Genomic DNA, 13,165 nt, shown 5'->3' with positions numbered 1-13,165 from the left:
ACCTCGTGAGCTCTCAGAGGAGCTCGACAGGTTTCTCTGTCCATGGGATTTCCCAGGCAAAGAGTACTCAAGTGGGTTGCCGTACCCTCCTCCAGGGGATCTTCCTGACTTAAGAATTGAACCCATGTCTCCTGCATGGCAGGAGAAGGAAATGGCAACCCACTCCAGTGTTCTTGCCTGGAGAATCCCAGGGGCGGGGGAGCCTAGTGGGCTGCCATCTATGGGCTCGCACAGAGTCCGACACGACTGAAGTGACTTAGCAGCTCCTGCATGGCAAGTGAATTTTGTACTTCTGAGCTACCAGGGAATATATATATACATATATTATATATACTCACACACACACATTAATGTGATCCATGTATTCTAATACAGATAAAGTCAATTGTATAGAAATCGACATAGAAAGTTTTCCCTGGGAACCATTATATTAGTTTTCTTTTGCTTCTCTAATGAATCACCAGGAACTTAGTAACTTAAAATGATACAGGTTATACTCTTACAGTTCTGGAGGTCAGAGTTCCAGAGCTTCTGGGTTGGCTGGACTGTCGGCCTTCTGGAGGGCCTAGGGGAAGATCCATTTTCTTGCCTTTTCCAGCTTCTAGAGGCTGTCCCCATTCTTTGCCTCATCGTCCCACATCACTCCAACTTCTGCTTTCATCATTACATCTTCTTCTCAGACTCTGAGCTCCTGCCTCTCTCTTGTAAGGCTCCTTGTGATCCCATTGGGTCCCCCGGGATAATACAGGAGAACTGGTTATGAACTCCAATCACACCCACAAAGTCCCTCTTGCTGTGTAAAGTAACAAAGCGGTAGCTTTAGGGGATCAGCGTGTGGACATCTTGGGGTGGGCAGCACTGGGCAGCCTCCCACACTGTAGGATCATCCTGTAGGTCACTGGTGAATTCTCTGCTGTCAGGAATATTCTCTTGGGTCTCTGTTCAATGTGGTCCATGCACTGGGATCTTGATACATACTTGCTAGATGGTTAAATAAATGAGTCTCCTTTCCCCATTTTCCCCTGTTGTCCTATCCCTCTCTCTCTGCTCTTCTGAAATATGTATCTGCTCACAGGAGACACTCGGGCCAGAGACAAATGGGTCAGCGTTTGAACAGAACTAGCAAACTCCCATCCTGCGCTCCTCCTCGTGAAACTTCTTGCACATCTAAGCTGGAAGGGACTCGAGATCATCACCTCTCTCGACTTGCTGAGGGAAGAGGAAATCTTCCCAACCCTTTCACTTCCATGGCTTTGTTTGGTGTTTTTAATTATGACTCACTTTAATAGGTTTGTTTTACCTTCAAAATACATGAATCTCCCTTTCTCATCTTACCCTCACCTCACTGGTAAAGGGTAGGCATCAGGCTTCCCATTTTACAGATGAGGAAACTGAGTCCCTCTGAGCCCAGGACACAAGTATCCTGACTTCTCCTCCCTGCAAACTCCTTCCATTTGACTCTCCACATTCTCTCTCTTTTTTTTTACAGTTCAGAATCCCAGAGGGCTTCTAGAAGGGCTTGGAAAGGGAAGCAAGACTTTACTTTTGAGAGACAAAATTTAGTTCAACACATGGGGAAACGTTTTGGGAGTCAGTGTTGTCCAAACTAATAGGATCGGTTGCCTAAGGAGAAGCAGGGGACCCGTTGCTTGTCACTGGATGGTTCTTAGCAGAGGCTGGACTTGGAAATTGTTAACCTTACTTAGATAATCTTGAAGTTAAAGGTTTAGCTATAGGTGACCCTGGGGGAGCTTCCCCCCCAACCAACACTGCATGGAACTCAGAGCCTGTCCTCATCTGTCTTAGGCATCTGACGTAGGGCTTAGGAGGAGGAGAAGGGGGAGGGGCTACAGAAAAATGGGTCTTGCGATGAGGGTGGGGGGGCTAATGTAAAGCAAAGCCTCAAATAGGGAGCCCTCCCTACTAGGAGATAGCAATCAAATTATACACATTTTAAATGGCATTCTCAGGGTCTGAATGATTTTCACATGAAAACTCCGCTTGGAGTCTTGGGCATCTGTTTCTCCTAAAAGGGTAGAAACCCAGAGACTATTTACATATTCTTGGGGCCCAATCACCAATTAAATCTTTTCAGAACCTCAGTCCCCCCCAGTCCTCTGGCCCCCACCCTCTACCAACTCTCTTCATGTTTAGGATTGAATTTCTCGGCAGTCCGGGGCTGCTGCTCTCTTTGGTGATTTATTTATTCAGTTGGATGATTTTTCATCTCTAGCCTCAGCGTTCACCTTGGGATCATTGTGAAGTGACCCTGCTTGGGGACCCTCCCCGAACCCGGCCGTAGGCCCAAGCCGGGATGCATTCCTTCAGGCGCCGAGAGGGGCCTGTCTGCATGTCACCCCTCCGCACCCCGCCTGGCCCCCCCCGGACTGCAACAGAGCCTGCTCCTGGAGACAAGGGCGCGCAGCTGGCTGACGTCACCAGGAATGCTCGGGGGCCTGCACGGAGCCGAGATGAGATGTCACTGGGAGCAACTGGACGGTCCGTCCCGTCATCTGCTTCGGAAACGAGCCGGTGCTACAGGGACGGAGAAGTCTGCGGAAACATCTGAGAACGTTGCATCTGGTTGATTTGCCTCCCAGCTCTGCCCTCCTCCTTTCCCGCCCTGCTCACTCTTCGCCTCTGGGGCTTCTGTCCCCAGGAGGCAGTCTACAAGAGCGTTTGGGAGCAGAGCACTTGGAATCCGCCTTGGCTCCCTCCTGGCTCTACTCCTTGCCAGCTGTGTGACGTTGGGCATGGCATGCAAATGGGGCGAACAGTGGGCCCTGCCTCCTGGGGCTTGGGCAATGAATGAATTGGTACTGATGGAGCCCCAGCACTGTTCCCAGCACATAGTAGGCACATGATAGCTGAGGATCATTTGAATTAAGCTGCAACCTCAGAATCAAAGGTCGAGGCCTAGGAATGAGACATTCCATTTAACTGATTAGACGCCTAAGCCTTGACTGTATCTTAACTATGCTCTGGGGAGGTGGAAGCAGGGAGAGCAGAGGGTAGAGGCAGGGGGTGACCTTGAACTTTAACCTCACTAAGCCTCATGGATAAATCAGATGATTTATCTATAAGGTGAAGATGATTCACATTTCAACGTGGCTGTTGAGTTGTGGAGAAGATAGTGTATGAACACTCAGTCCATAGAGAGGACACTCCATACAGTAGAGCAATTGTTACTATTTCTATCAGTATAGTAATCTACTAAATACTCATCATCATCATCATAATATTACATTACTTCAATGTTTACAATAATAACACCAAGTTCCTGCACTCAAGGAGCTCCGTGTTAAGTGGGTAAGACTGGCCTGTAAGTATAGCAACAGAAGGAGGGGCGAGCTGGTCTCCTGTGGATCCGGGCCCAACAGCCAGCGTTCCTGCCCCCCGGGCACTAGTGTGATCGTGGGCAAGTGAGCTCCTGTCTCCTTGCCTCTGTCTTCTCATCTCTAAAAATGTGAGTGGTGATAGGACCCGCTTTGAAAGGCTGGGTGGGGACAAAATGGACCAGGTTGGGTGGACTCTTGATAATGTATGGTACCCACCCTGTGGTTAGCACGATTGAAGCATCAGTTTCAGTCATCACCAGGAACCAGTTCATGCTGCATGGACCTGAGGAGAGTCTTCTGATGCAGGGTGATACTGATGTTGGGCTTTGAAGGTTATGAAAAGAATGTCCATGCATGCGTGGGAGGCATGCAGGGTGGGCTGGGCATTCCAAGCAAAGGGAATGGTCCAAGCTGGAAAGCTGAAAGAGGTGGTTTATTTAGAACGTGAAAATCTGTGCCAATGACCAGGGTACAGGGGAGAGTGAAAGAAGATGAGGCAGGAGGGGGAGGCCCGGGGGCCGGTGGAGGAGCTTTCGTCCCAGGGGAGGGGGTTGGCGTCCGCCCTCGGGGATGGTGGCAGACCTGGAGAGAACGGCCAGGCCTCAGTGCAAAGGACGGACTGAACTCTCCATCCTTCCTGCTCCTTTGTGTCTCCTGGGGTCTTTCAAAGCAACAGTGTCAAGGTTCTGCTCCTGACCAAGGAAATAGGATGGGCTGGGACCTGGGAAGCCTCTAGTTGTTCAGCTCACGCTGGGGAGGCTGGAGGGCTGGGGGCCAGAACATTGTCTTCATACAATTGGGAGGTGGTACGGCTGGAACCAGAGTAGCAGGGTAATCACAGAGACAGGCAGAGATGGAGGGGGTGATGCTGGGGCTAGGGTCCATCCATCTTCCCCCTGGGAGCCACTGGCCTCATCTCTGGGGCTTGGATCCCACCCTGAATCAGAAGTCAAGAGGCTGGCTCTCAAGACCCAGCAGTTCCAGGCATGTGCGTTTTGATAAGCAGTTGGGAATCTGAGTGAAGCCAGGAAGGATTCTCCAGTTCTCCCCCACTCGTGAGCTTGTAACTCCATCCTCCTTCTCTTTAGATAGTGCTAATTCACCAGACTCTCTGCCTGGGGCCGCTCTGATGTCATGGGTTAGCTGTCGTGGTGAGGTCAGCCGGGCCTGGGTGGGTGCTGGCTCAGAGGCAAGCTTGCCAGCCTTTGAAATCAGAGCTGATAGTTTTTAATAACATCAAATTTTAAAATTCATTTCTCACACTGGCGCTTTGGCAGGCGTTTCTCAGGCAGGGCAGGCGGTCTGCTTTGGGGCCCCCAGGGCCGTGCAGCACACTGGCCTAATCCCCTTTCACTTTCAAGGTTCGCAGACACCGCCATTCTCATGACAGCATGGCTCCCCGCCTCGGTGCCTCAGAGTCACTGCGGTTCTGGCCCGTGGCCAGCCTGCGGCCTGTTGGCTACTGCGGCTCTCCTGCTCTCTCTGGGTGTGGGTCCCTTCCCCTCCAGTTTGTCCCAAGGCCTTTAGCATTCTTTTTTTTTTAAATTTATTTATTTTTAATTGAAGGATAATTACTTTGCAATATTGGTTTGATTTCTGCCACACATCAACATGAATTAGCCATAGGTGTGCATATATCCCCTCCCTCTTGTACACAGATGATTCTGGGAGCACAGGCATGTCTGTGCTTGTTGACTAGGACAGAGGGAACCCCTAAACTGAGGGCAAATAAAGCGTGGCCTGAACACTCGTCAGGGTGTGGGGAAAGGCAGGGTCTCATTCCTGGGCTAGCACTTTCAGTGGGGTCTTTGGCTTCTGGTCTCTGGGCCTCAGTCTCCCCCTATGAGGTCAGCGGGGCCTCCAAGATTCCTGTCTGCCTCACCACTGTGTGACTTCCTGGGGATGAATCTTCAGCCAGTGATGGGGTCTAGACCCCAAGGGTCGAATCCTCTATATGATCTTCTGGAAGAAAGGCAGAGGGAGGAGACTGGCCTCCTAGGGAACTGTGAAGGGAACACCCATCGGGGTGAGGCAGAGAAGGAGAAGCAGCAAGTCCGGCTGAGATCACACACCCTGGCCCCCTGACTCCTACACCAGCCCTGGGAGCGAGGGGCTGGGTGCCCTTGGTGGAATTGTGGTTTGCAGAGTTTAATGTTCTTAAGTGAAAGAAATGGGATCTGAGACAACTCTTTCAAACTCAACAGTAATAACAGCAGTAGCAATAATAACACCTCTGAGTCTGAGCGGTTATTGTGTCTTTGGCTCTGTCCTAATTATCTAACTTACTCTGCATTGGGACCTCCCTGGTGGCCCAGTGGTTGAGACTTTGCCTTCCAGTGTAGGGGGTGCAGGTTCAATCCCACATTGGAGAGTTAAGATCCCCAATGCCCAGAAAACCAAAATACAAGCGGTATTGTAACAAATTCAATAAAGATGATCCATGTCAAAAAAAAACCTTTAAAAAAAAATTTTGCATCATAACCCGAAGAAGTTGAGGTATTTCAAATCCTAAAAGATGATGCTGTGAAAGTGCTGCACTCAATATGCCAGCAAATTTGGAAAATTCAGCAGTGGCCACAGGACTGGAAACAGTCAGTTTTCATTCCAATCCCAAAGAAAGGCAATGCCAAAGAATGCTCAAACTACCACACAATTGCACTCATCTCACACATTAGTAAAGTAATGCTCAAAATTCTCCACGCCAGGCTTCAACAGTACATGAACCATGAACTTCCAGATGTTCAAGCTGGATTTAGAAAAGGCAGAGGAACCAGAGATCAAATTGCCAACATTTGTTGGATCATACAGAAAGCAAGGGAATTCCAGAAAAACATCTACTTCTGCTTTATTGACTATGCCAAAGCCTTTGATTGTGTAGATCACTACAATCTGAAAAATTCTTAAAGAGATGGGAATACCAGACCACCTGACCTGCCTCCTGAGAAATCTGTATGCAGGTCAAGAAGCAACAGAACTGGACATGGAACAGTGGGCTGTTTCCAAATTGGGAAAGGAGTATGTCAAGGCTGTATATTGTCACCCTGCTTATTTAACTTATAAGCAGAGTACATCATAAGAAATGCAGGACTGGATGAAGCACAAACTGGAATCAAGATTGCCAGGAGAAATATCAATAACCTCAGATATGCAGATGACACCACCCTTATGGCAGAAAGCGAAGAAGAACTAAAGAGCCTCTTGATGCAAGTGAGAGGAGAGTGAAAAAGTTGGCTTAAAGTCCAACATTCAGAAAATGAAGATCATGGCATCTGGTCCCATCACTTCATGGCAAATAGATGAGAAAACAGCGGAAACCCTGACAGACTTTATTTTGGGGGGCTCCAAAATCACTGCAGATGGTGACTGAAGCCACGAAATTAAAAGACACTTGCTTCTTGGAAGAAAAGCTATGACCGACCTAGACGGCACATTAAAAAGCAGAGACATTACCTTGCCAACAAGGTCCGTCTAGTCAAAGCTATGGTTTTTCCAGTAGTCAGTCACGTATGGATGTGAGAGTTGGACTGTAAAGAAAGCTGAGTGCTGAAGAATGGATGCTTTTGAACTGTGGTATTCAAAACTGTGGAGAAGACTCTTGAGAGTCCCTTGGACAGCAAGGAGATCCAACCGGTCCATCCTAAAGGAGATCAGTCCTGAATATTCATAGGAAGGACTGATGTTGAAGCTGAAGCTCCAATACTTTGGCCACCTGATATGAAGAACAGACTCATTTGAAAAGACCCTGATGCTGGGAAAGATGGAAGGTGGGAAGAGAAGGGGATGACAGAGGATGAGATGGCTGGATGGCATCACCGACTTGATGCACATGAGTTTGAGTAAACTCCGGGAGTTGGTGATGGACAGGGAGGCCTGGTGTGCTGCAGTCCATGGGGTCGCAAAGAGTCGGACACGACTGAGTGACTCAACTGAACTGAACTGATAACCCAAAGAAGTTGATAGTATTAGGATCACCATTTACAGAAAAAGAATCCGAGGGTCTGAGAGGCTCCTTGTTCAAAACACAGCAGTGGTTCAGTGGTAGGACTGAGTTTCAGGTCTCAGTCTTTCAAACTCTAGAACCTGTGGGCAAAGAATAATTGCGGTCTGAGACTGCAGGAGGAAACTGGAAGGAGTCTCGATGTCCCCACATGTCAAGCACTTGTCCTTGTGGAAGCAGAAGCTACTAGATGGCGAAGAGGCATGGGAAGAGCGGCTGGGACAGCTGAGAGCAGGGGAATGGCACGTGCAGGAGGGGGGGAGGGGCCTGGCAGATGAGACACCCAAGAGAGAAACCCGGTGTGGCTGACAAAGGCAGACAGAGACCTCTGTCCCTGGCAGTGTGGGGTTTTTGTGGTGGTTTCTCACCACCAGCCGGAGAAGGCAATGGCACCCCACTCCAGTACTCTTGCCTGGAAAATCCCATGGACAGAGGAGCCTGGTGGGCTACAGTCCATGGGGTCGCTAAGGGTCGGATACGACTGAGCGACTTCACTTTCACTTTTCACTTTCCTGCATTGGAGAAGGAAATGGCAACCCACTCCAGTGTTCTTGCCTGGAGAATCCCGGGGACGGCGGAGCCTGGTGGGCTGCCGTCTGTGGGGTTGCACAGAGTTGGACACGACTGAAGCAACTTAGCAGCTTAGCCAGCTCACCACCAGCACCCATGAGGTCCAAGTCTTGAATCACTAATAAGAGCCCTCTCCGCCCCCATCTCCGCTGTTGTCCTGCAGCCTCCACTCCTACCGCACCCACCCATTGCATTCCTAACATGAAATTTTCTGACCCCGAAGTCAAAGAAGCTTGACTGAAACACAGGTGAGCCTGCTGCAGAGTCTGGGAAGGACAAGTCAGGGTCCCCATTTCAGGAGTGTCCTTGTTAAGCTTTCTTGACCTCAGCTCCATGATGTTGAAGTCGACTACACCTCTTTCCTGGAGAAAACTCAAACGCATACATATAGAGCAGTGCCTGGCACGTAACAGGTGCTCAATAAATACTATATACATTACATAAACCTCTACGTCTCTCTTGGCAGATTCCCACAACTCCCATATGAGACAAAGGTGGCATTTTAATCCCATTTTACAGATGAGGAAATTGAGGCTCATGGAGTTTAGATGACTTGTCCAAGGTCCCATGGCTTGAAGGAAAGATGCAAAATTATCCCTGAGCATGTTTAGTGGTGCAAACATGAAGGCATGGCCTGTTCCAATGGGCCCCCGCAGTGGTGCTGTGGCAAGTCTCTGGGACCTCAGCGGGGTGGTGGTGGTAGAGGGGGTGCTGCTCTTCTTGTGAGCTCATCGGGAGTGAAGTTTGTGGTATGAGTGGTACCCCCTTCCTCTCTTCCCTCCCTTCCTTTCTTCCTGAGGACAAACTAAAGAAGAAAATAACCAAGCGTATGGGATACCCTTTTTGTTTTCTGTTTGAAACAAAATAGCTGAATCAAGTTCCATGAAGAATAAAAAGTGAATTCTCTGGACTTAGATCACTTAAGAGGAGGATGCTAATGAGTGGAAAAAAAAAAAAAAAAAAAAACTCCACTAATTTCAGCAATGAAGTTAGTACTATCAGCATTTCTTGAGCAGAAGCACTCACTGGCGATCTTTTACTCTTTATTCTGGAATTCACTTGTGGGCCAATGAAAATCGAATAGGTGGGCCAAGGGGGTGGGTTTGAGGTGAGCTACTTAGCACAGTTTTACATGTTAGACTAGAGCTCACTTAGTGACTTGGCACCAAGTCTCTGGGAGAACCCATCCTAACGTAACCCAGCTGTCAGGAAAGGGAGAAATAAGCCAATCTATTTGATGCTGCCTCATTCTCTCTTCCAACCAAATGAGCCGATTTTGACTTTTAAAAAGAATATTTATTTTTAATTGATTGATGATTGGTTTACAACATTGGCTTGATTTCTGTCATACATTAGCATGAATTAACCATAGGTGTACATATGTCCCCTCCCTCTTGAATCTCCCTCCCGTCTCCTGCTCATTCCCACCCATCTAGGTTATTACAGAACCCCCGTTTGAGTTCCCTGACTCATTCAGCAAAATCCCGTTGGCTGTCTATTTACATGTATTAGTGTGTATGCATTCATGCTACTCTCTCCATTCATCTCACCCTGTCCCTTTTCTCCCCACCCTTGTCCATAAGTCTGTTCTCTACATCTGCGTCCGTAGACTTTGACTTTTAAGTGTGCCTCCTCTTCCAGAACCCACTGCGTTGCCAGGAGCGCCAGCCACCGGCTCTGGCCGGGGCCCTTCCCTTGCCGCTCTGACCTGCAGTCCGTCTGAGCCTTGCTCTGGGCTCCGGTCTCTGTCTGCTCTGGCCCTCCTCTGGCTGGCAGTCTGTTCTCCCCTTCTGGCTCTCTGATTGCCGCCTGGCCCTGAGCACTGCCTTGATCTTCCTGTCACTTGTGGCTTCTGATAAGAGATGAGCTCCGGGCAGATCCAGGCCTAGCCAGGGAGTCACCGGTGCAAGGATTCAGGACACGGGCTTTGGAGTCAGGGGTGATGCCAACCTAGCACTTGTTAGCTCTGTGACCCCGGGCAAGCCACGCCCCCTTCTGAGCCTCAGTTTCCTCGTCTATAAAGTCGGGGTGATGAAGTCTACCTCATCGAGGTGCTGAGAGGGTTAAACCCTGGTTTTGTTACTCTGCCGTGAGATTTCCAGCACACCTGTGTGTGGGGTGTTAAGGACTCAGCAGAATCACACGTCCACAGCACTGCGCATGCTCAATGCTTTTTTCAGCGATGCAGCCTCATGATGATCATTTTGAGGCGTCCCGATACTTTCGGTCTACACACGCGGAAACTGAAGCATCCAGGGAGAATGAGGACACGCAGAGTCACCGCCAGCTAGCCAGGAGGGCTGAGCTCGAACCCACGCCTGCTGACTCCCGGCCCGGCCCAGCCCAGGCGGCGCTTTGATCCCCGGAGCTGCTGTCCAACAATGCGCCACTGGGCAGGGAAAACAGGACGGGGAGGAGCGGCTCCCGGGCCCCTCCCGAACGGCCCCCGGCCCGCACGCCGGCCGGCGGGGCGGGAGGAATCCATCCGCGCGGCTGGCCTGCGCTCATGCTTGAGGAATGTCTTGAGAAGTCGTGCCTAAGCCCTCTGTATCTGACTCATCATCTCCCCGTCTCCAGGAGTGTCAGAGAAGAGCTCCCTTAATCCCTCCTGTCCTCGGTCCCAGGCTTTCATTTGTCAAACTAAAAATATTCCCTCCAGGAACCTCCTTTTGCCAGAGGCTGAAGGAGGTATAAGGGGAACGGGGTTTCACTGTCACTTCCTGACAACACCGCGAATTGTTCCCGCCAGGGAAGCAGGGCCAGGCAGCGGGAGCCAGGGGCCCCTGGCATTCTTGGGCCGGGGCCAGCCGCTCACCTTTCTCCTGCAAGCTGGCTTCCTCCCCCCGCTGCCCCAGCACCCCCTTCCCTTCAAGACTCCAGACAATAGCCCATCAGCTTGACACCCAGCCTTGGCCCAGTCCCTTGGGGCTGCGTGGTGATGCCTGCCAGGTGAGGACTATAGAATGCCAATTTCATTTCCTTTGCAGCCTGAAGGGAGGGCAGCCTGGCACGGTTCATGTTTGTCTGCAAGGCTGATTTACCTATAAAGGGATGTCAAGCTTGAAGGTAAAGGAAAAAACTTGTCCTGACTCCCTAGGGAAAAAAAAGGAGGCCCTGGAGCTCCCTGAGCGATTTGGTGGCAGCGTTGGGAAGCCATCAAGGCTTGTCTCCTGTTTCCCTCCTTCCTTTCACTCTGTCACTTCCGGCAGCCCTTGCATCCTCTGCGCTGATCCTGAATGTCCATGACTTTCCCTTGGCTCCAAATCTTGGCTCATAGCCTGGGCCCAATGAGGGTGCCCCCTTGCCTGATGGAAATTGAACCCAGTGAAACTGGAAGACTGTGGACTTTGGACCCAACCTTGGGTTTAAACCCTGCGGCCACCCACCAAACTAGCTGTGGGTGCTTGAGTGAGGTACCTCACCTCTGAGCCTCAGTTCCTTCATCTGTATTAGTGGACAATCATACCCTTTATTTAGTGCTATTGTGAAGGTTAATAAGATGGTGTATGTAAAGTGAACTATACAATGCCTGTCACAGTGCGTGTGTGTGTGTGCTTAGTCGTTTCATTCGTGCTCAACTCTGAGCCACCCCATGGACTGTAGCCCACCAGGCTCCTCTGTCCATGAGATTTTCCAGCAAGAATACTGGGGTGGGTTTCCATGCCCTCCAACAGGGGATCTTCCCGACCCAGGGATCAAACCAGCGTCTCCTGCATCTCCTGCCTTGGCAGGGGGATTCTTTACCGCTGAGCCACCTGGGAAGCCCCTGTCACACAGTAGGGGCTCCAACCATCGTCCTCACCATCATCATTCCTTTAAAGCCCAGCAACACATGCGGCTGCGCCCCTGGAATCAGAAGACCGGGTTCAGTGCTGCCATTGACTAGATGTATGACTCTGGGCAAGTCTCCTAATATCTCAGAGTCACATGTGCTCATTTGTGAAATGAGGAGTTTGGACTTGATTTACCCAAAGATTCTTCTCAGATCAAAAATTCTGGTGTCTTGGAAGAGAAAGACAAATACTGTATGATATCACTTATACATGGAATCTAAAAAAATAAATGGCTCAGTTGCTAAGTCGTGTTCAACTCTTCGTGACTTCACGGACTGCAGCATGCCTGGCTTTCCTGTCCTTTACTATCTCCCGGAGTTTGCTCAAATTTGTGTCCACTGAGTTGGTGATGCTATCTAACCATCTCATCCTCTGCCACCTCCTTTTCCTCCTGCCCTCAATCTTTCCCAGTGTCAGGGTCTTGAGTTGGCTCTTTGTATCAGGTGCCCAAAACATTGGAGCTTCAGCTTCACCAACAATCTTTCCAATGAATATTCAGAGTTGATTTCCTTTAGGACTGACTGGTTTGATCTCCTTGCTGTTCAAAACTCTCAAGAGTCTTCTCCAAAGATAAGATAAACTAGTGAATATAAAAGAAGTAGGTTCACAGACATACAGGACAAACTAATTGTTACCAGTGGGGAGCATATAAGGGTGAAAGATTGGGAGGTACAAAATATTGGGTGTAAGATAGGCTCAAGGATGTATTGTATACAACACAGGGAATATAGTCAATATTTTTTAATAACTGTCAATGGAAAGTAACCTTTAAAATTGTATAAAAATAAAATAAAATTTGAAAACAAAACAAAAATTTTTCAAAGATTAAAAGTACAGTAAAATAAACTTCTGGGGTCTTAAAAATACCTGGGAGTAGATGTTCATGGAAAACTTCCTTCTTTTAAAGAATATGAGAACACCTGGAACTAATACAACATTGTAAATCAACTACACTTCAATTTTATAAAAAGGAATATGAGAATAAGGTAACTGCTTGGCATGGACTGACTTGCCTCCCCCCGCCCCCTGCCAATTCATGCTGTTGAGGCCCTAACCCCTAGTATGACCACGTATTCAGGAGGTTGTTGCTGTTGTTTAATCACTAAGTCGTGTCTGACTCTTTTATGACCTCCAGGACTGTAGCCTGCCAGGCTCCTCTGTCCATGGGATTCTCCAGGCAAGAAGATTGGAGTGGGTTGCCATTTCCTTCTGCAGCGCATCTTCCCGACCCAGGGATCAAACCTGTGTCTTCTGCATTTGCAGGTGGATTCTTTACTGCTGAGTCACCTGGGAAGACCATTTAGAGGTAATTAAGGTCAAATGAGGTCATAAGTGTAGGAACTTAATCTGACAGAACCATGGCCTTATAAGAAGAGAGAGGTCTCTTGTCTCGGTCTCCCCCCGCCCCTCCCCCTCTCCCTGTTGTG

This window comes from Bos indicus x Bos taurus, chromosome 19 (genome assembly GCF_003369695.1).
Source record: "Bos indicus x Bos taurus breed Angus x Brahman F1 hybrid chromosome 19, Bos_hybrid_MaternalHap_v2.0, whole genome shotgun sequence".
In the NCBI taxonomy this organism is placed as follows: Eukaryota; Metazoa; Chordata; class Mammalia; order Artiodactyla; family Bovidae; genus Bos; species Bos indicus x Bos taurus.
Note: the sequence above shows the minus strand (reverse complement) of the source record.